The sequence below is a fragment of the Canis lupus genome, chromosome 5 (assembly GCF_048164855.1).
Source record: "Canis lupus baileyi chromosome 5, mCanLup2.hap1, whole genome shotgun sequence".
In the NCBI taxonomy this organism is placed as follows: domain Eukaryota; kingdom Metazoa; phylum Chordata; class Mammalia; order Carnivora; family Canidae; genus Canis; species Canis lupus.
Genome location: NC_132842.1, coordinates 10,425,665 through 10,446,492, shown reverse-complemented (window position 1 = coordinate 10,446,492; position 20,828 = coordinate 10,425,665). Strand labels below are relative to the sequence as shown.

General features: G+C 38.5%; 1 protein-coding gene and 1 long non-coding RNA gene across 6 annotated transcripts in view; one reads left to right on the top strand and one right to left on the bottom strand.

Annotated features, from left to right (window-relative positions):
• NEBL (nebulette) overlaps window positions 1–20,828 on the bottom strand; it is a 341,680-nt gene that overhangs the window by 120,487 nt on the left and 200,365 nt on the right. For 2 of the 5 annotated variants that reach the window (XM_072825442.1, XM_072825443.1), the window contains exon 2: window positions 5,778–5,966. The exons of the other annotated variants lie outside the window; for them this stretch is intronic. The gene's annotated coding sequence lies outside the window, so the exon portion shown is untranslated. The remainder of the gene's footprint in view (window positions 1–5,777; window positions 5,967–20,828) is intronic. 5 annotated transcript variants of the gene reach the window in all.
• Window positions 530–16,888, top strand: LOC140633218 (uncharacterized). Its single transcript, XR_012030844.1, has 4 exons — window positions 530–582; window positions 13,213–13,364; window positions 15,007–15,065; window positions 16,593–16,888. It is a non-coding gene; the product is annotated as an uncharacterized lncRNA (long non-coding RNA).

Genomic DNA, 20,828 nt, shown 5'->3' with positions numbered 1-20,828 from the left:
AAAGAGTTCAAAGATAAAAACACCACCAATCAACAAATTCTTTTATCAAATCACTTTTGCTTTTTGGGGCACCTGGGTGACTCAGTGGTTGAGCATCTGCCTTTGGCTCATAGTATGATCCCGGGGTCCTGGGATCAAGTCCCACATCAGGCTCCCTGCAGGGAGTCTGCTTCTCCCTCTGCCTATCTCTCTGCCTCTCTCTCTCTGTGTGTCTCTCATGAATAAATAAATAAATTTTAAAAGAAAAACACCTCACTTTTGCTTTTGGTAGAAGTGGAACTGAAGTGACCTGTATTGAATAGTAGACACTGTGCTAAGTCCCTTACGTATCTTATGTCATGGCATATCCATAAACTCTCTAGAAAGTAAATACTGCCAGGATCCCTAACTGAAGTTCAAAAATGGTAGAGTAATTTGCTTAAAAGTAACATCAACAGGACCGGAACCAAGATTTTCTGTATGTTTATGCATCCCGTCACCACATAAACCCATTGTGAGTATTTGACACTATGATGTCATACAGCTGGAACCTACTTTTAAAAACGTCCCTTGCATTTTGACTACAGGTCAGAGACCAACCAGGTATGGCCAAATGGCTAATAAAGCATAGGATATTTATAAAACTTATTCCCACAAAAACATATTGTTTTTAACTGTTACAAAGGCACGGCCTTTAAACAACCACAAGGACATTTTCATAGCCTAGTCTAAAAGCTAGAGTATTAACTCAAGGTATTCATATATATAAAAGTATAAGTGGGTTCCATGTGCACATAAAGTAGGGATGTATTCCCAAGGCATGGGAAATCATCAGTGATATAGCTATGCTGAGTATATTCGTGGGTATGTGTTCCAAAATCTATATAAACATAATCAGTGGGAAATTAAATTCTGATAGAGCCAAGAGTATAGCTTTGAAAAGCTTTTAAGCATTTATCTCCACAGTGATCTCATGGGGAGTTCAAGCTTGCTTTTCAAGCAATGACACTGTCCAAAGCTCTAAAAAGCAGATATTTATCATACCATTCAATCTGCTGCAAGAGTTTCTTGGCAGTTTGATTCAATATGAGAAAATAAAGTTTTCATGTCATCACGAATGGGGCAAGAAATTGTTATCTTAAGCATTTGTCCCATTCTTTGTCCCTCAATTTAATTAACATTCTCTCTCAAGGTTATAACACTAAGTTTTATTATTCTCTACCCCAATAATATTTTAGTTCTGTAAATATGAATGTGAACATGAAAAAACAAAAATCACTTTTTCAAAATAAACTACATGATCAACGCAATTTTATTTTATAATAGTTCTGTTTAATATTTGCAGTTCTATTACCACCTCCCAAAGGAATACTTGGAGACTGTGGCTTACAAGCAGAGTCAATCAATGACATTGATACATTTGAAATACAAATGTATATTGCCCGTCTATATAGTATTTTCAAATAATTCAGTATTTAAATCAAAATATCCATATTTGAACTACTACGTATAAATGACCATGTTAGGCATTGCAAGAAATAAAACTGAATGAAATCTAGCCTTTCACAGGGATGAGGCAATTAAAGAGTATACTAAAGCCATCAGAGAATTACAGAGAGCTGTGAGGGTTCAGAAGATGGAAGAAATCAGAAATTTCAAGGAGATTCTAATCAAGGAACCCTGCCTTTGATCTTCACGTTATAAAGATGGGTCAATATTTCATAAGTGAGAAAAGGAAGCATGGAGGACAGAGCATAAGAGAAGATAGCAGAAGAGCCATCTGATGGTCTCCATGAGAAGTAAGTTCATTGTGCATAGAGGAGATTTAGGAGGAACGAATACATAAAAGGCAGAGCAGGACTGCTGCAAATGTCAAGCCAACCATTTTATATATAATTCAAACAGAAATGTTGCATCTTAAAGTTTGAAGCAGAGGCATGACATGCAAATCCCATATAGAAAGATTAATCTAGTTGCAATGACAGGAAAAGGGGACAGAATATCTGCAAAAAGGGAACAGAAGATTTCTGCAAAAACAACAGCCCACACCAAAAATAAAGACCAAGACCGGGGTCATGAAGTTGACAAAGGTAAATATTTGAGAGACACTATAAAGACGTAGGCAGAGCAAGACAAGATGTGAAGAACGAAAGGCCATTCTAAGGTATTTTGAGTTGTTTGAAGAGAAAGGGACGTGGGCTCAGGCATGGCACGTGGAGGGCAAGGTGGAGTTGTTCAGGTGGAGGAAAGCCATCAGTTAGGTGTGTATGGTGGTCAAGTAGGGCACTGGCTCAACTCAGGGACAGGGGTCCGAGTTCAGGGAGCCACAGGCAAGTAGTGGAGAAAGCGAAGTGGACAAGTTTCAAAGGCATCTCCTAAAGAATGGCAAATTGTCCTCCAAAGACACTGATGATGGTTCACGCTGGACATAAGAAAAAATGATGCTGTACATTCCTAAAACAAGGTCTCCTGTGAGACAAGAAAAAAATTTACTCTTTTCTGTTTTCTTACCAATTCTCAAAGGCTAGACTACTTTGTTTTAATGGAATACTTCATTAAAAATATTTATTGAGACACCATTATATGAGGTAGGAAGTTAGAATACAAACAAATTTATTATCTTCCCAAAGGTGCTTTTAAAACCATTTACATATTCTTGTCTGGTGATAAAAATGACAGATGTTCACAGTTTGTTGGAAATAGCACAAAGCATAAAAACCAAGTGTTTGAAATACTGTATCGGGAATTGTCAAATTTTATCAAATTCTTTTTCAGCATTAGATGTAGCTTTTCTTACTTGACTTTTTGACTAATATCAGCAGCATATTAATGTTATGATACTGACATATTTCCTAATATCTAACCAACCTTGCATTCTTGGGTAAAATATTACTTGCTCTTGGTAGATTATTCTTTAAATGCATATGATTTCAGGAGCCCTGGGTGGCTCAGTCAGTTAAGTGTCTGACTCTTGATTTCAGCTCAGGTCATGATCTCAAGGTTGTGAGATCAAGTCCCACATTGAACCAAGCATGGAGCCTATTTAAGATTCTCTTTCCCTCTTCCTTTGCCCCTCTCCCTGCCCCTCCTTTTAAAAAAAGATGAGTATGATTTCATAGCGTTTGTTTATATAACAATATGTATATAATAATGCACATTTATATTCATGACTAGAGCCTTTTAGGTTCCTGAACTAGAATTTTCTTTGGAGGCTATTACCTTCTTTGAGTTCTAAGCCAATTTACATACCTTTGGAATTTTATGTACCTACTTCCCTGAAAATAGGATAGACTCAATGATAAAGCTACATTAGACATGTCAATAAATTTACCTGTGTGAACAATGTTCAGGTTAGTGGCTCTTACAAGCAGACTGTGAATCACATGACCTGACTATCCAGCCATAACTCATTAGACCAGGAGCAGACACTGCGCTTGGGGAAAGGAAATGCACTGGCCATCCAGTGACTAATGAGTGTGTTTGTGAGTTTGAACGAGGAGACATTTAGGTATAGACAATCAAATGGGGGTGAATACTAGGGCTATCAGGCTAGGCAGGTATAAGGCCAGGCAGACAGGTGGCTGTTTATCAATGAGATGCTAAGAAGTAGTCTAAGAAACCCTGTATTCAGAAAAAAGCAGAGACAAAGAACCGTACAAAACAAACCCTACAAGAGTTTAACCCTCCTTGTTGGAACTGTTTTCTATATTATCCCATATCCTTCCTATGTATCCTTTTTTCCTTTAGCCATTCCTTGGAATGAAACATCCCTAAGATAATATTAGGGACAGGAGCCTTTTAAAAAGCTAATTATTTCATAATATTTTTCAGTGTTTTCCTTGGTTATTTCTTTGCTCAGCTTTTCTAACTCCTCCAGTGTCTATTTTGGAAGTCCACATATTTCTTTCAAAAGTTCATTTCCTTTTTATTTTCAAGATTTATTAACATAATGTCCTCTTGTGGGTTTTGAACTTAATGATAATCTAATCAGATTCTGAGCTAGAATAGGTAACCTACTCACCCAGAAAGATGTTCAAAACTTGAAAGAAATGTATGAGAGAGTAAAAGGAAATGGCAATTTTCAAATTATGAAGACAATTTTAATGATAAATTTAATATAAACTGATGATTCTAGCTCTCAAGATTTACTTTTTATAGATTTTTATAATAAAAGTTCTTCATATTACAGAGCAGGGATCTCTAATAAATGGAAATACATGAACCTATCATTATAATAATATTTCACAAAAAAATACTTTTAAGACAGTTACATAAACAAAGCACTAAGCTTTGAAAATTTTAAGGTTGATGTTTTAAATCTTATCTGCAAGCTAACAGAACATATTTATATTCAATGAGATGCTAAGAAGTAGTCTAAGAAACCCTGTATAGTAAATGAACATTCTATTAAAAACATAATAACTAAAACTCATTTCCAAATGTTATTATAACCTTATCACTTAGTTATATAGCATAGTAAGACATAAAAGACTGTCTTTCTATGATAAATCCTGATTAACTAAGTCATCCCTTATTTTAGAAATAGCTAGCTAGCCTTTTATTTCCTAGGTGAGAAGTGAAACAAAATGAATCATAAGGTGATTAACCAGTCATCTAGTTCAACAAGATGTTTGATGAGAACAGATTACTAAATGTCAGAATTTGAAAATGACAGGCAAGAACTGTTGCTTAAGGGGTTCCCAGCTTCTTAGTCTATACAACTCTGAAATGTAACAATACTGGAACAGCCGCAAAGGAGGAATGGAAATAGAAGGAAAATCAAATTTAAACATAGAAAATTTAAAATGTAGGAATACCTAGAGTCTTATGAAATCTTTCTTAGGCAGCTCTGAAGAAAACAATTTAATTTTCCAAATACTCCCTAAAAGCTTCCTTGTTTAGGGATAAAATGTGTTCCCAACTGAAGCTCCTAAAGACAACAGACTGTTTTTCTTCTCCGCCACTAGACAGACAAAGGAATGATATTTGAAACAGTATATGCATCTCGCACTGCAATGATCTGCAGGAAGAATTATTAGAATGTCAACTATTATTTTTTTAGTCTTAAAATTTAAGAAAGAAAACCTAGTAATTTGTGGATCTACAGAAGCACATGTATGTAATTTATAAATAAATATAAAATATACTGGGGAATGAGTTCAGGCTTTTACTTACTGATAGGAATGGCATGGTGAAAAGGATGAATTCAGTGCACTAAATTATAAACCTCCTGATGACAGGAACTACCCTGGTTTACCTTAATGCTCCAAAGTACACCTTGAACAGAGCATTAACTTTTTACAAAATTAAAAATCAGCTTGTCAATCCAAAGTCTACTCTTTGTGGTCTCCCAGCCCATGGACACATGCAAAATTGCACTTCAAATGCTGCCAGCAGAACACTGTCCTCTATAATGGTCACTAATGTAATTTCACACTGGCCCTCATACATTTAATTCATTTCTCTCTTCAAAATGTCCTCTTCGCCATTTCTCCAAGGAAACAAATGTAAAGTGGCAATAAAGTTTTCATCTTTCTTACTGATATGTCTATTCATGTCACAACTAAGGTAAACACTGGAATGTATATTGCTGAGCTGGTTTGCAGTATGAGACAGTTCAGGAAATGGCTACTTTTTTACTTCTGATTGCACATCAAGCTCCAAACTATTAACAACTTCAGCCACACATCACTATGTATAGAATATCTCATCTCTAACTCAGAATTTGGAACAATCTGGATCCAGCAAAGGCTGGAAAAAAAATCAAGGTAGTTATGCAAATTTTGATATAAACAAACCTGCAGGGAGGATGTTAAGACAACATAGGAAAAGAAACTCCCTCTGGACATCATGTAAAATGCCTGAGCAACAAACATATCTATAAAATGGATATGTTTTTCTTTCTCACACTGGCCTTCTCCAGAATTATTCCATTTTATTTTTCAAGACCCATATTTGTGTAGATGCATCGATCTTGTGATTAATATCTGAAGGAAAAAAAAACAAGAAAAATATTTTTAACTTCCCTTCTCCTCTTACAGCCTGGTATAAACAATTTCATTGTGTTAAAAAAAGGTGATATTATAAACGGAATTTAATATGATCACTGAAACAAAGACAATCACTTCTGCTAATGTATTAATAAAATAATAGAATCCAAAATGATCAACACAGGATAGAATGAAAACAGTGGTTATGATATAGGTACCAGGGTTAAACACCAAGTTAGAATCCAAGCTCTATCATTTACCTGCTCTGCTTTGTGAGGTTGGTCAAATTATTTAACTTCTGAGAGCCAAGCATTCCTTATCAGCAATACTAAAATAATAAAGATTGCATCCCTAGTTGGGTTTTGTGACAATTAAAGAAAGTCATGTAGTTAAAGCACTTTGATCAGTGCACTTAAACAAATCCTTAATATTATTTTCATTTTCTTCAAACTGTTTCCACTTAACATGATCATAATAAAGCAAAAGACCATGCATTTAAAAATTATGGAAATAATTAAATAAAATACTTCTGGGGGTCAATATTTGGGTTCTCCAAATGTTCTAAAATGCATATATTATCACTAAAAATAAACTAAATCATGTATTATTTTAAATATTCAAAACTAAGAAAACATTTTGTGGCAAGAGAAAACATCCAACTTGGACCTAGATCCATGCTAAGAGACTGATCACCCATAAATTCTGAGGAAAATCATATCTTCATGAGAAAATCATGTGCTGGTTGAAAACATGGGTTCCAGTCCCACTGTTGACCCTCTGGTGATGCTGGATGAGTCTGTATAACCTCCGTAAGCCCTGCTTCCCTTCTTTGCAAAATAAAATAATAAATGTAGCCCACGCATGGTTTATCTTTAAAAATGCTTCCATTTCACACTTTATGTTTTTATAAACACAGAAATCATGTCACCATGACTTTTGTTTTAAAAAGATTTTTTAACACTTATTATAAATCCTCTATTATTAGAACTGTGTGCTGGAGCATTCAGACATAGCATGGAATCAACAGTCCAGAGACAGACCCAAGTGCATATAATAAAGGGCATTCCAGTCAGTGGGGAAAAGACAGATGCCTTAATAAGCAATGTTAAAACAACTTGGGAAACAAATATCATTAGTTCCACTCCTCAAGCTTCACACCAAGATAGATTCTAAATGAGATCTAAATGTAAAATATGGGGGCACCTGGGTGGCTCAGTGGTTGAGCACCTGCCTTTGACTCAGGTCATGATCCCGGGTCCTGGGATCGAGTCCTGCATCAGGCTCCCTATAGGGAGCTTGCTTCTCCCCTGCCTATATCCCTGCCTCTTTCTGTCTCTCATGAATAAATAAATAAATAAAATATTTTAAAAATAAATAAATGTAAAATATGAAACTGTGTAAGATCACAGGGAGGGATTACTTTATTAACTGGGCCAAGGGAATCATTCCTAACTCAAATCCAGAACCAATGGGGAAAAGAATGGCCAAATAAAAATAAACTTGACTACATAAAAATAAACATAAATAATAATCTAAAATTTGCACATAAAAATAAAACACTATAAGCAAAATAAACATAGTTAGAGGATAGTAATTGCAACAGATAGTGAAGGAAAAACAGCCCCAATAAAAGGAACTTTTAAAAATTCAGAAGGAAAGATCAACAACTCCATATGGACAAAAGCTGAATGTACAGTTCATGGAAAAAGAAATACAAAGGATCTTCAGCATTAGAAAAGATGCTCAACTTTGCTAATGATAAGAGAAATACAAATTCAAACATGAGGCCCCATTTTTTTACCTTTCAAATTACTAAAAATTCCAAAAGTCTACAAATTGATAGTGAGACTGTGGAGAAATTGGCCCTCTTGTATATTACTGTTGGGAACACAAAATTATTCAACTCTGATGGCAATAAACTTTGCAATATCTACAAAATTACAGATGTCTTTACATTTTGACCCATCAGTTCCTCTTATAAAAATCAACTCCCAAAAAGTACTGGCAAAAAGTAGGAGATGATATATATATATATATATATATATAAGACTATTCATTACAAGACTAATAATAGCAAAATATCCATCAACTAGGGACTGGTTAAATAAACTATAGCATAGCCACAAAAAGGAACTACTAATCCATAAGGCAGATCTCCATACACTTACTGCTCTGGAGTGCTCTCCAGGATAGAAAGGAAAAAAGCACAGTACAGAAAAGTGTATACTGAATTTTAGTTTCCAACTGAATTGGAAAGAGAATATATGCTATATAAATACAGCTGCTTACATATTTTTAAATAAAAGATAAACCAAAATTCATAAAAAGGAGAAAACAGAATAATGCTTATGAAAGAAAAGGACAGAACAAGAAGGAAGAAGTGGAGTTAAAAGTGAGATCTCTTCCAATATGTTTCACTTCATATTTTGATTTTGGAAAATCGTGTAAACATTTTATATAGTTCATATTTATAAATAACTCAAGACAAAAATAATGCAACCTATAAAATTCAAAATCAAACTGAAATAAATGGACCTAACTATACATTAGTTTAAGTAGCATAACCACACAGGAAAGAATTCTTTTTTGTATTTTGCCATGCTGCATTCACTATATTTGATACCAACAAGGTTGTCATTTTGTAAATGGTATATTTTTGTCTTTCTAAAAAAAAATGTGTTTGACTAGCTCTGTCCACTGAAGATGTCTAGAAGTAATGACAACCCAGTAAAAACTGGTAATCAAAAGATTTTTAAAAAATTATTTTCAGGGCAGCCCGGGTGGCTCAGTGGCTTAGTGCCGCCTTCAGCCAGAGCAGGATCCTGGAGACCCAGGATCCAGTCCCACATTGGGCTCCCTGCATGGAGCCTACTTCTCCCTCTGCCTGTGTCTCTGGTTCTCTCTCTCTCTCTCTCTCTCTCTCTCTCTCTCTCTCTCTCAGTGTCTCTCATGAATATATAAACAAAATCTTTTAAAAATATTTTCAATCTATCTTCATGAACAATCTGAGATAATCACTGAAAAAGTGAATTTGTGCCTTATTTTAATTCTGGAAACAAACGTTAAGATTTTATCTAAACTGTTAAGAGAATACATATAGTACTGCTAATCCATGGCACAATTTTCAGGTCTAAGGTTAAATTAGAAAAATAAACCCATCTTGAGTATGTGATGCCCGCCACTAAAAGATGCCCCCCAGATTTCAAGCTATATTACAAAGCTGTAGTAATCAAAACAGTATGGTACTGCCACAAAAATAGACACAAAGATCAATGGAACAGAATAGAGAGCCCAGAAATAAATCTGTGCTTCTTCAGTTAATTAATCTATGACAAAGGAGGCAAGAAGATCCAATTGGGAAAACATAGTCTCTTCAACAAATGGTGCTAGGAAAATCAAACAGCTACATGCAAAAGAATGAAACTGGGCCACTTTCTTACATCACACACAAAAATAAACTCAAAGTGAATCAAAGACCTAAATGTGAGGCCTGAAACAATAAAACTCCTTAAAGAAAATAGGCAGGAATCTCTTGGACATTGGCCTTCATGACATTTTCCTAAGATGTCTCCTCAGGCAAAGAAAACAAAAGTAAAAATAAATTATTGGGAATACATCAAAATAAAAAGCTTTTGCACAAGGAAGGAAACCATCAACAAAACAAAAAAACAGCTGAGAGAAGATATTTACAAATGATATATCCACTAAGGAGTTAACATCCAAAACTTAGAAAGAACTAATACAACCCAACACTAAAGAAACAAATAATCCAATTAAAAAATGGGCAGAGGACCTGAATAGACATTTTCCAAAGAAATACAGAGGACCATGAGAAGATATTCAACATCACTCATCATCAGGGAAATGCAAATCAAAACTGCAATGAGATATCACCTTATACCTGTCAGAATGGCCAGTATACAAAAAATAACAAATGTTGGCAAGATTGTGGAGAAAAGGGAGCCCATGTGCACTATTGGTAAGGAGTGTAAATTTGTGCAACCACTATGGGAAACAGAATGGAGGTTCTTCAAAAACTTAAAAATACAAATACCATACAAGCCAGTAATTCCACTACTAGGTATTTACCCAAAGAAGATGAAAGCACTTATTTGAAGATATATGCACCCCTATGTACACTGCAGCATTACTTATAATAGCCAAGATATGGAAGCAATCTAAGTGCCCACTGACAGATAAATAGAAAAGATGTGGTATGTATGTATATTATATTATTATCATTATATACTTTGCATATAATTTACATATACAATTGTATATGTATTTATATATTTTATATATATATGTAATGGAATATTACTCAGCAATAAAAAGAAAGAGATCTTGCCATTTGCAACAACATGGATGGACCTAGAGGGTATGATGCTCAGTGAAATATGACAGAAAAAGACACATACCATATGGTATCGTTTATACATGGAATCTAATGAACAAAACAAACAGACTATTGCATACAGAGAACAAACTATTTGCCAGAGGAGATGGTGGTGGAGGGATGGACAAAATGGTGAAGGGGAGTGGAAGGTATAACCTTCCATTTATGGAATGAATAAGTCATAAGTCATGGGAATGAAAGGTCCGGTGTAGGGAATATAATCAATGGTATTTTAATACAATGGTCTGGTGACAGATGGTAGCTAGACTTATGGGGAACACAGCCTAACATTTAGGTCATTGAATCACTATGCTGCATATCTGAAATTAATGAAATATTGTGTACCAATTGCTTCAATTTTAAGGAAAGAACAAATTCACACACACACACACACACACACCTGGTTAGTCTCCATTTGCCTCCAACTCAGCCCCCCCACACTCTGCTGTGTCCCATAAGGAGAGCCCTGAGCACTGCATCTCCATGGCATCCTTGCAGGCACTAGTCTAACTGAGTCTGGCCAGCAGAAAGTAGGGACAAGAGATCAGAGGGAAAAGAAGGGAATGGAAGGGGTATTCTTCCCCTCACCCATTCTCCTGGAGTGCCCTCCTCTGGTGGGAGCTTTGTCCTCACAACTACAACACCATTCCAAGTTCTCCATGTGCTTCAGCATGACCCCCTGACTCTCTGGACACCTCACAGTCTTTTGCCTGCCTTTTCCCTTAACCATCCCCAAACCTCAGTAAAGTCTCTTTATTTGCTGTCACATGGGTTGATTTTGTTTTCTGCTGAACTCTGACCAATTCAGGAACAGGCACACTGCTATACTTATACATCCCCGTATATACATACATATCCCTGCCCTCCTATATTTGTACACACACACACAAACTCACACACATATACTTATAAAAATAGAGTAGGCAAAGGTCCTAAATAGGGTCCCCCAATTTAAAAAAAAATTTTTTGGTTCCCAATCAATTGTCTTTATGTCCAAAAGACAGAGCAAGACTCACAACCCAAAGAAGCACAAGGGTCAAGGGAAAAGAGCGTGATGAGCCCTGAAAGCTGACAGTGGGAACAGCCTCCCCACCCTGAGTCTGGACCAGTTACTGAACATCTGTGTGCCTCGCTGATTCCTCTGCGCCACAGGGACCCAGAGAAGGGCCCCATCTACCTCACAGATTTGTGCGCGAGCTTCCAAATGAGCCAAGCGCTTCCAAAAGATTAAAAGCATGAGAAATATATAATTTATTCTATTTTACCAGAATGCGTACAGTGATGCATCAATAAATTCAGAGAGCGTCTCCTTACATCCCTCCCTCCCCCACTAAAAAGCAAACTTCTCCATTTAAGAGCACTCAAGACTGAAACGAACCTTGACAGGAAAATCTCGCCCTATTCCTTCTAATCAGCAGGACTGCATCAAAACCATTCTGGACAGATGGGTATTTAGTTCTATTTTTAAAGACCTCCAGGGAAGGAGATTCTACAAACTGCCTTGGCAGCTGATGCGCCAATGCATTGGAGGATAACTTATAAATATAAGAACCGTTAAAGAGGGTCTCCAGAATGCAGCCCAGCATGTGTGTGCACTCATGGAGCACTGACACACAGCTAAGAATTATTCTGAGAATTCCAGCCATCTTTGATTGCTGTTCCTCTTGCTTTTAATTATAATTGGTCTTTCCAAAAGGGAGTAAATTAAGTGGAAGGGGAAAAAAGACTTTTCACTAATAAGGAAGATTCTGAATAATATCAAATAAAGCGATCATACCAAGAGCTCAGAAATAGAACACTTCATTCAGCAATAAGGCCAGGTCGGGGAGCATTTTCTTCCTGGCACACGATAGATGCTCAATAAACATTTGTTCAGTGAATGATCCTGAGAAGTATCCATTTAATAAGGAAGCATTTTTTTGATATGCTATTTGGAAGTGACGATAGCATAGCTGATTTAACTCAGAAGCCAGCCTCGTCTGTCATACCATCCTATCGTTTGATGCAGGTACTGGCTCCCAGAACCTGTTGTTTCCCAATTCAGGTAGACTTCCAGACTTAGTTCTAGGCCCTAGGAACTCCTCCTATTCAAAAACCCAGCAGGAATGACAGGAGGGGGCAAATGGAGGATGAAATCTGTCTACACTTCCTTCCTTGGTCCTTTTCTAATTATGTGCCCCCAGGGAGGGGGCACCATTTCTAATTCCCCACAAAAGCACAATGTAAGCTTTCAGAAAGCCTTGCTTTGGTCCCACCCCTTGGTCTCCAAGATTTGAAGACTTGTCTCTCAATATAGGACTATTCTTGGAGACTGAACAGCAAATCCAAAAATCACCCAGGGCACATGGGTGGCTCAGTGGTTGAGTGCCTGCCTTTGGCTCAGGTCGTGAGCCTGGGGTCCTGGGATCAAGTCCCGCATCAGGCTTCCTGCAGGGAGCCTGCCTCTCCCTCTACCTATGTCTCTGCCTCTGTCTCTGCCTCAGAAATAAATAAATAAATAAAATCTTTTTTTAAAAAATCACTCCAAATCAATGATTGTCAGCTAGGGTGATCTTGCCCCCAAGGGCCATTTGGCAATATCCACAGATGTTTCTGAATGTTCCAACTGGGAGTCCACAATGATATTTAGTGCGGAGGGGCCAAGGACACTGCTAAACCTCCTACAAGGCACAATACAGTGACCAATAGCAAAGAAGGATCAGGACCAAGATGTCAACAGTACCAACGTTGAGAATCCCGGTCCTACACTAAAATCCTAGCTACAATGTCTCTTAGGCCAAAAAACTTTTATCTATAACAGTTAACAGTGACCAATCCACTTAAACATCTACTCTCACCTTAACTTAGGATCCAACAAATAGTTCCTGAATGCCTAGAACTCTCTACTAGGCATGGAAACAAATAAAAGGCACTACCCTTCCTTAGAAAAATTATAAGCAAGTTGGAAAAGAAACTGCAAACTGGACTGTATCTTGCTGGAACAAATGAAAACCCAAAAGGTATGTAGACATGTAACGGCATGTAGTGTTTCTATCACTTCTGATGAGATGAGTAGTGGGATGTGGACAGGCACTCTTGGAATAAATCTGAAGTCCTTTTTTTTTTTTACTGGGAAGGTAATAGACATAATAAGAGTGGATAGGTGGAAACAATTTAGTTTAGTATGCTCTCTGGAACACTGTAGAGTTTTCTCCACAGAAAGAGATTATAAATAGTAGTTCAGTTCCAGGTCAGCCCAGAAAAGCTTATTTAACCATAATCCAGCTGAGGTAATAAAACTAGAGGAGTCCTGGCATACAAGAGCCCTGAGCTTTGTGACTCCCAGGAAAGGACAAAGAGAGTATGTGCCTCCTCCCCACTGCTCCTTCCCCCGCCCCCTGCTTCCCCACCGCCCCCTCCTTCCCCATCACACATCAACTTTCCTAAGGGTAAGAATAATCCTAGAAAACTTTCAACTCGTTCTTTTTTAAAACTTGGAAGTACTGTAGGTAAAAAGTCAAACTCTACCCCCCAAATTGCAAACAAAGACCCTACCTCAGACCCAGGTCCCCAGGCTCCTTTCCCAGAGGCAGGTAAGTTACCACTTATTACATTTAGTCCAGGAATACTCTGCATATATTCGCATGAACAAACGCATGCATATATGCATATTAAGCCTTCAAAATTATATGCAGAAATGGGAGCATTCTGTACAGTCTGTGGTGCACTTTCTTTTTAACCATAAATCCACCTTGCTTCTTTAATGGCTGCAGAATATTCCATCTTTGGATGCACCATTTGTATCAATATAGAATGACTCCTAGAAACATTCTGAAAAAACGAAAGTTTATCTTTCCTCTCTTACAACTCAGTACCCCAAGCCCCAAAGGCTTCCTTTTTCCAGGGCAGAGATGCTCCAAACCCTTCACATTCTCCTTTTTGCTGGTTCTGCTCTGGCCCCTTTCCCAAAGTGTCCACTCTCCAAAAGCGTGGGAGTCCTCTTTCCACCAAACACACTTAGCTTCTTTTCTAGCTTCTCTCCTCTTCTTGACCTCACCGACCTTATTTTGTAGAAAGCAGTCTAGTTCACACATATATGAATTACTGACACATCCTTAGCCTTCACTTTTAGAAAAGGAGATGTTCATTAACTAAGTTGAACCCAATTATTGGAATCCCAGGGAGGACAACAAAATTTTAAAAACAAAATCAAAAGCACACCATATGGAATTGGGGGCTACCATATTGACTATTCATGTCAGAGAATCTAGGAGGAGAGAGCTTTCTCTAATTGATGGTACTTTGGGCAGTTTCTACTTTTCATCTAGCTAAAAATCCATTCATTCTTCAAAAGTTATGAGACCTTTCACAATATTTTTATTCAATAGGAGGGTTCGGAGGCAGCTGTCTGTAGATATGAGTCAGTTGTAAATGTGTATTTGTAACATAGGGACCCACCATTCCAAAACTTGTCACCAATAAATTGAGAATGAGCAGAAAAGAACATTTTAACTAAACTTTCCATTATACCTCTTATGAAATCCTATATGCCATATAAAAATACCAATATCTCTTCATCAGATGCCCCCAAAAATGGCCTGAGTAGCTACTGGTATCTTGTTGCTATGTTGTAGACAGAAATAACTATTCCCTTTTCACCAGGGGCAGGATGGTGGTACACTCAGTTCTGAAATTATACCCTGTTTGGAGTGAGACCCAAGGTAAATGCTGAAGTAATGCTAACACAGAGCTGTAGGCATGACTTATATTAATGGGATTCTTACGCTATCCTTACAAAACTTGACTAATTTTTCAAAGAAGACTTAAACAAATTTGGGATTTGATTATATGAAATTCTGCTTCTTTTATAGCCCCTTTTTACTTTTTCTTTTCTTTTCTTTTCTTTTTAATTTCCTATCGCAAGCTTTGCCTCATAAACAATGAGCCAAATGCTCTGCCTATACATACACCTATATGGAAATTACCCACAGTTTTTTCCCAAGGTTATTGAGTATAAGATATCATATTCTAGGGATTTCCAGCCAATTCTATTCCCCAGGGACATATTACTATATGACTTAGACTCCAAGAAAGAAATCTGTCCCTCATTAACTGGAATGGCCAGGGAGAGATTTTCGTTGGATCTGTGTGAGCCAAGCCAGTTCGTGGGTACAGCATACAATCTTGCATTCTGCAGCACTGCTCCTGACCGTACACCCAGCTCAAGAGTCATGCTGGATAAGCTTTGCTAACAGAATTCAGGAATAAGGGAAGATAGATGCGCGTGAAGAGAGAAACACAATCTATGAATATTCCAATCAGTAGCACAAGCTCTCCACTCAGGCGCCAGGACTCAAAGATGAGAGATAAAGGCCTCTCTTCTGAAAGAGATCACAGATGAATTGGAGCAAGAAAAGAAATTAGAGGGGTTGCTGGGTGGCTCAGTTGGTTAAGCATCTGCCTTTGGCTCAGATCATGGTCTCCGGGTCCTGGGATCGAGCTCCTCGTTGGGCTCCCTACCCAGCAGGGAGTCTGCTTCTCCCTTTCCCTCAGCCCACCTCCCCTCCCTGGCTTATGTTCACTCTTTCTCTCTCAAATAAATAAAATCTTAAAAAAAAAAAAAGAAGGAGGAGGAGGGAGAGAAAAAGGAGGAGGAGGAGGAGAAGGAGGAGAAGGAGAAGAAGAAGAAGAAGAAAAGTTAGAGATGTTCAAGTTCTAGCCAGGCAGGAGCAACGGGTGGGAAGAAGGTAATGTGAGGCTGGAGGGGGCTTGAACATAATGGATGCTGCTTGCAGGGGCTGACGAAAGAGCAAAAGTTGGAAATGATAGAGGTTTCTGACCAGCGACTGGATGCGTGACAATGATACCAAAATCAGATAAGGAATAAAGAAGAGTAAGAGGAATGGGGGATCCCTGGGTGGCGCAGCGGTTTGGCGCCTGCCTTTGGCCCAGGGCATGATCCTGGAGACCCGGGATTGAATCCCACGTCAGGCTCCCGGTACATGGAGCCTGCTTCTCCCTCTGCCTGTGTCTCTGCCTCTCTCCCTCTCTCTCGGTGACTATCATAAATAAATAAAAATTAAAAAAAAAAAAAAAAGAGGAATGGATAGTGAGCTCAGTTTGGGACCTACTGACCTTTAGATGCCCACAGAACACTGTGGTAGATCACAAACGCTAGTTTAACCATGCAAAATTTATAGTAACTTTAAATTATTCCTTTAAAAAATAAATAAATCTTTTCTTCACAGGGACTCTTAATGAAAGATGAACAGTCGCAAGACGAAAGGAGTGTGTCACCAAATATGGAATAATGGACTAAGTGCATGCCAGTATTTGGTGATAGGAGATCCAGGGCACAGAGCAAACGGGGGTCATCATTCGTAGTAAATAAGAGTTGATGGTTGGTTTTTGAATTCAAGGACAGAGAGAGGCCTAACTATAAACTGTGTATCCTCCATTAAATCAAAGCAAAGTCAGTAACAGTACATTAAAACCATATCCCGAGAATCATAATTTCAATGGCTTGAGTTAAGAACCAAATTCTGTCCTGTACGTGTCCATGTAAATATCCTTCGCTAGGGTAAACACAGAATAACCCGAGAGCAAGAATGCACAAAATGACTTCCATGTGGCATACGGTCCAGGGCGCGGCCTGTAGGCGCCCAGAGGGCCAGGCTTAAATCCCAGTTTTGCACCACCTCTGAGAGGTCATGTTTCCTAAACAGTCACTGCTCCTCATGGTGAGATACGGTTGACTCCTATGTAGTCAGGACCAAGCATATACCTAAAATATGAGCTTTTCTTAAAGGCACAGCCCATAAAACCAAATAGAAATGTCATGTAAGCTACCTATTAACTTTAACTTTGCTAGCAGTTACTTTTAAAAAAGAAAATTTTTTAAATCAAGTGAAATGAATAATATACTTTAACTCAACATATCCAAATTAGTGTCATTTCAACATGCACACAGTCAATATAAAGCTATCCATGAGAGTTTATATATTTTTTAGTTAAGTCTTTGAAATCAGGTACAATTTATACTCACAGTCCAGATGCTAAATTTTATCGAAGATACTCGGCATAGATTCAGGTATCTATACTGTCCCAAGCATAGTAAAAGTTTGCTAATAGCTGAATCAAGTATCAGTTTTAAAGTTAAATTAAATGAAATTAAATGTTCAATTCTTCCGTGACACTAGCCACATTTCAAGCACTCTGCAGCCTCACACGGCCAGGTGGCTACCATCCTGGGAAGCTGGTCCTTCAGGTAAAATAATTACTCAGACTCATTCTGAGCCTGGCCACATCATTACTCCCAAGTGCTCACAGAAGGACTTGGACATATACAGGTGGTGTCTAAGCTGAGGCTGACTCGTGCAGAGCCAGCGCTGGAGCACCAAGAAACAGGAATTCAGAAGAAGGCAGTGGAGTGGTACAGCGAGGAGAGGCCATGGGGTGCAGATCCAGAAAAAGTGGGAGCAACCCAGTGTGACTCCCTCACCCTCCACGACGAACCACAAGCCTGCCTATACCTACACACACCTTCTCACCTTCTGCTTTCCCTTTTGGAACAGTGGAAGAAACATCCCTGGATCCTAGAATTCCCATCCTCCTCCTCTCCCTTTCCCTCCCCCCTTTCTCCTCTCTCTCTCTCTCTGTCTCTCTCTCTCTCTCTCTCTCTCATCACCGGCTTCTCTACTGGATCGATTCCATCATTAATTCAAACATGCTTTAGTGGCTCTCCTGTGAAAACCAAACAACAGCAAAAAGATAAATATGACCAAAATATCTTGACCATAAATTACCTCCACCTTCAGCCCTTTCACAGAAAGACTCATTGAACAGGTTACCGCTATTCACTATTTCCAATTTGTCATCTCCCACTCCACCCTGACCCTCTTCCCCACAATGCCACTGATGCAACTCTTGCCAAGGTCAGCAACTCCCTTGATGGCGCCAGATTTAATGAGCTTCTCAGGGTCCTCCCTTTATCTGACCCCTCAGCAGAATTTGCCAGTTGACCGCTGTCCTTTTTAAAAATGCTTTCCTCCCTTGGTTTCTGTTTCCTAATTTGCCCTACTTCTCTGTCAGCTCACTAGACCCACCTTGTCTCCTTCTTCCTTTTCTGCCAGACCTCTCAAAGGGGAAGTGTTTAGGGCTTGGTCCTGGCTCCCCTTCTCATCTCCACACTTTCTCTCCAGGGGCCCTCAGCTACTTCCAGGGTTTGAAACACCATCTAGTTGCTGACGACTCACCCCAGTTTATACCTCCTTGCCCCTCTCTCCCAGGAGTTCCATGCTATGGGGAGAAGAGCATACTGGTCACCTCTATTTGGATGTTCAGATCACATCCAGTGGAGTTTCTACATTCCGCTACCTGTTCCTCCCCTAGTCTTCCTCATCTAAGTGAAATGGCCACAGCATTCACCCATTTGCTGGAACCAAAATTCCAGGAGGCAGCTTTGTTTTCTCTGCTCCCTCATTCTCCATATTTCTCTCTTCAGCATGAAGCTGAAGAAGCTCCATCTCCAAAATAAACATAAAATTGCCCTTTTTTCTCCATTTCTACCGCTAACGTAGTCCAAACCACCATATCTTACCTTTCCCCCGAAATCATTCCCTGTGTTTATTCTTGGCCCCATGGAATCCATTTTTTCCCCCACAAATCAGCCAAGTAATCCTTTTGAAAATGTAAATCCAATTGCGTCACACCCTTACCTGAAAACTGTAAATGGCTTCCACTGAAAGTTATAGTAAAACACCAACTCTTTTATCATGGCCCTGCCTTCTCTGTCCTCTATATCCTATACCACTTTCTCCTTTGATCACTCTAGCCTTACCTCCACACCACAACATATAGAACTCCTTCCTACTGGTAAATTTCTACACTTGAGGTCCTTTCTGTACACTTGAGGTCCTTTCTGCTTTGAGCCTACATGGATGGCTTCTGCTTAGAGGTGGACCAAGTAAATACCAACAAGAAAGACAAAAATCCTTGCAAATGACTCTGAGCCTCCTCCAAGTCACAGAAACATATGTAATCAAGGCCTAGTCTCTATACCATAGGGCTTGCCTAGAATGATATAACTGGAAGACATCCAAAGCAGGCAACACTCTATGCCCATTAGAGATCAAGAACATTTTAACCAGCCACCTCTGGCACATGGACAATGATAGCTTTGTCCCCCACATGTGACACACAGAAACAAAAACTTGCACCCCCTTCAGTAGATCATGGAAAACAAATACTAATGGGGCTTTGAGAAAGGACAGTGTAACTGAGCAAGCAATTCCTTTCAAATTCACACCTAAGCCATTCATATTTTTCTCAACCTTTCATTTCCCATAAGAAAAAGAAAAATGAAAAAAAAAAAAAAAACCTGATCCCCTGACATTTCAGCCTAAAACCAGCTAACCAAAATTTTACTGGGAAGATGTTACTCACATATGACAATTCTCAATCCCTTCCAAACAGCTGGTAGATTGCAAATTCCTCAGCAAAGAAATGGAAAAAAAAAAAGAGAGAGAGAGAAAGAGAGAGAAAAGAAAGAAGAAAAAAGAAAGAAAAGAAAGAAAGAGAAAGAAAGAAAGAAAGAAAGAAAGAAAGAAAGAAAGAAAGAAAGAAAGAAAGAAAGAAAGAAAAAGAAGAAAGAAAGAAAGAAAGAAAGAAAGAAAGAAAGAAAGAGAAAGAAAGAAAGAAAGAAAGAAAGAAAGAAAGAAAGAAAGAAAGAAAAAGAAAGAAAGAAAGAAAGAAGAAAGAAAGAAAGAAAGAAAGAGGGATCCCTGGGTGGCGCAGCGGTTTGGCGCCTGCCTTTGGCCCAGGGCGCGATCCTGGAGACCCGGGATCGAATCCCACGTCAGGCTCCCGGTGCATGGAGCCTGCTTCTCCCTCTGCCTGTGTCTCTGCCTCTCTCTCTCTCTCTCTCTCTGTGTGACTATCATAAATAAATAAAAATTTAAAAGAAAGAAAGAAAGAAGAAAAAAGAAAAAGAATAATTTTCAACACATCTTTAAACTGAGAAACTGACTTTCAGAATCAACTCTGTTTTCTTTTGGCCTACCATAGAATGAAAACATAGGGGTCTGGAAATTTACCAACAAATAAGTTTATAAATTAAAAGAAACATTTTGCCAGCTGAACCTAATGAATAGACAAAGCAGAATCGGAAGTATGAAGAGATCAAGGAGCAATTTTCCTCTAGAATAACAAAAATATGGAGTAGAGGTCAGTAGATCACCAAGCAGTGAGGACTGTCAATCCCTAAACTCCAAAGCAGTATCATGGAACGTCCTGGCCTCCTACGGGAGGTTCTTTAGCTTGCCTAAGGAGGCTGGACCCCCGAGACTGAGGTTTCCAGCCTGGGGAAGATCCCAGAACCAGAATCCCCTGATATGTCATGGACAAGCATATCAACAGTGATCCTGAGGACTTGAAATTAGAACTACCTCCCACCCCTTTTTTGTCATCTTTTACATTCTTATACA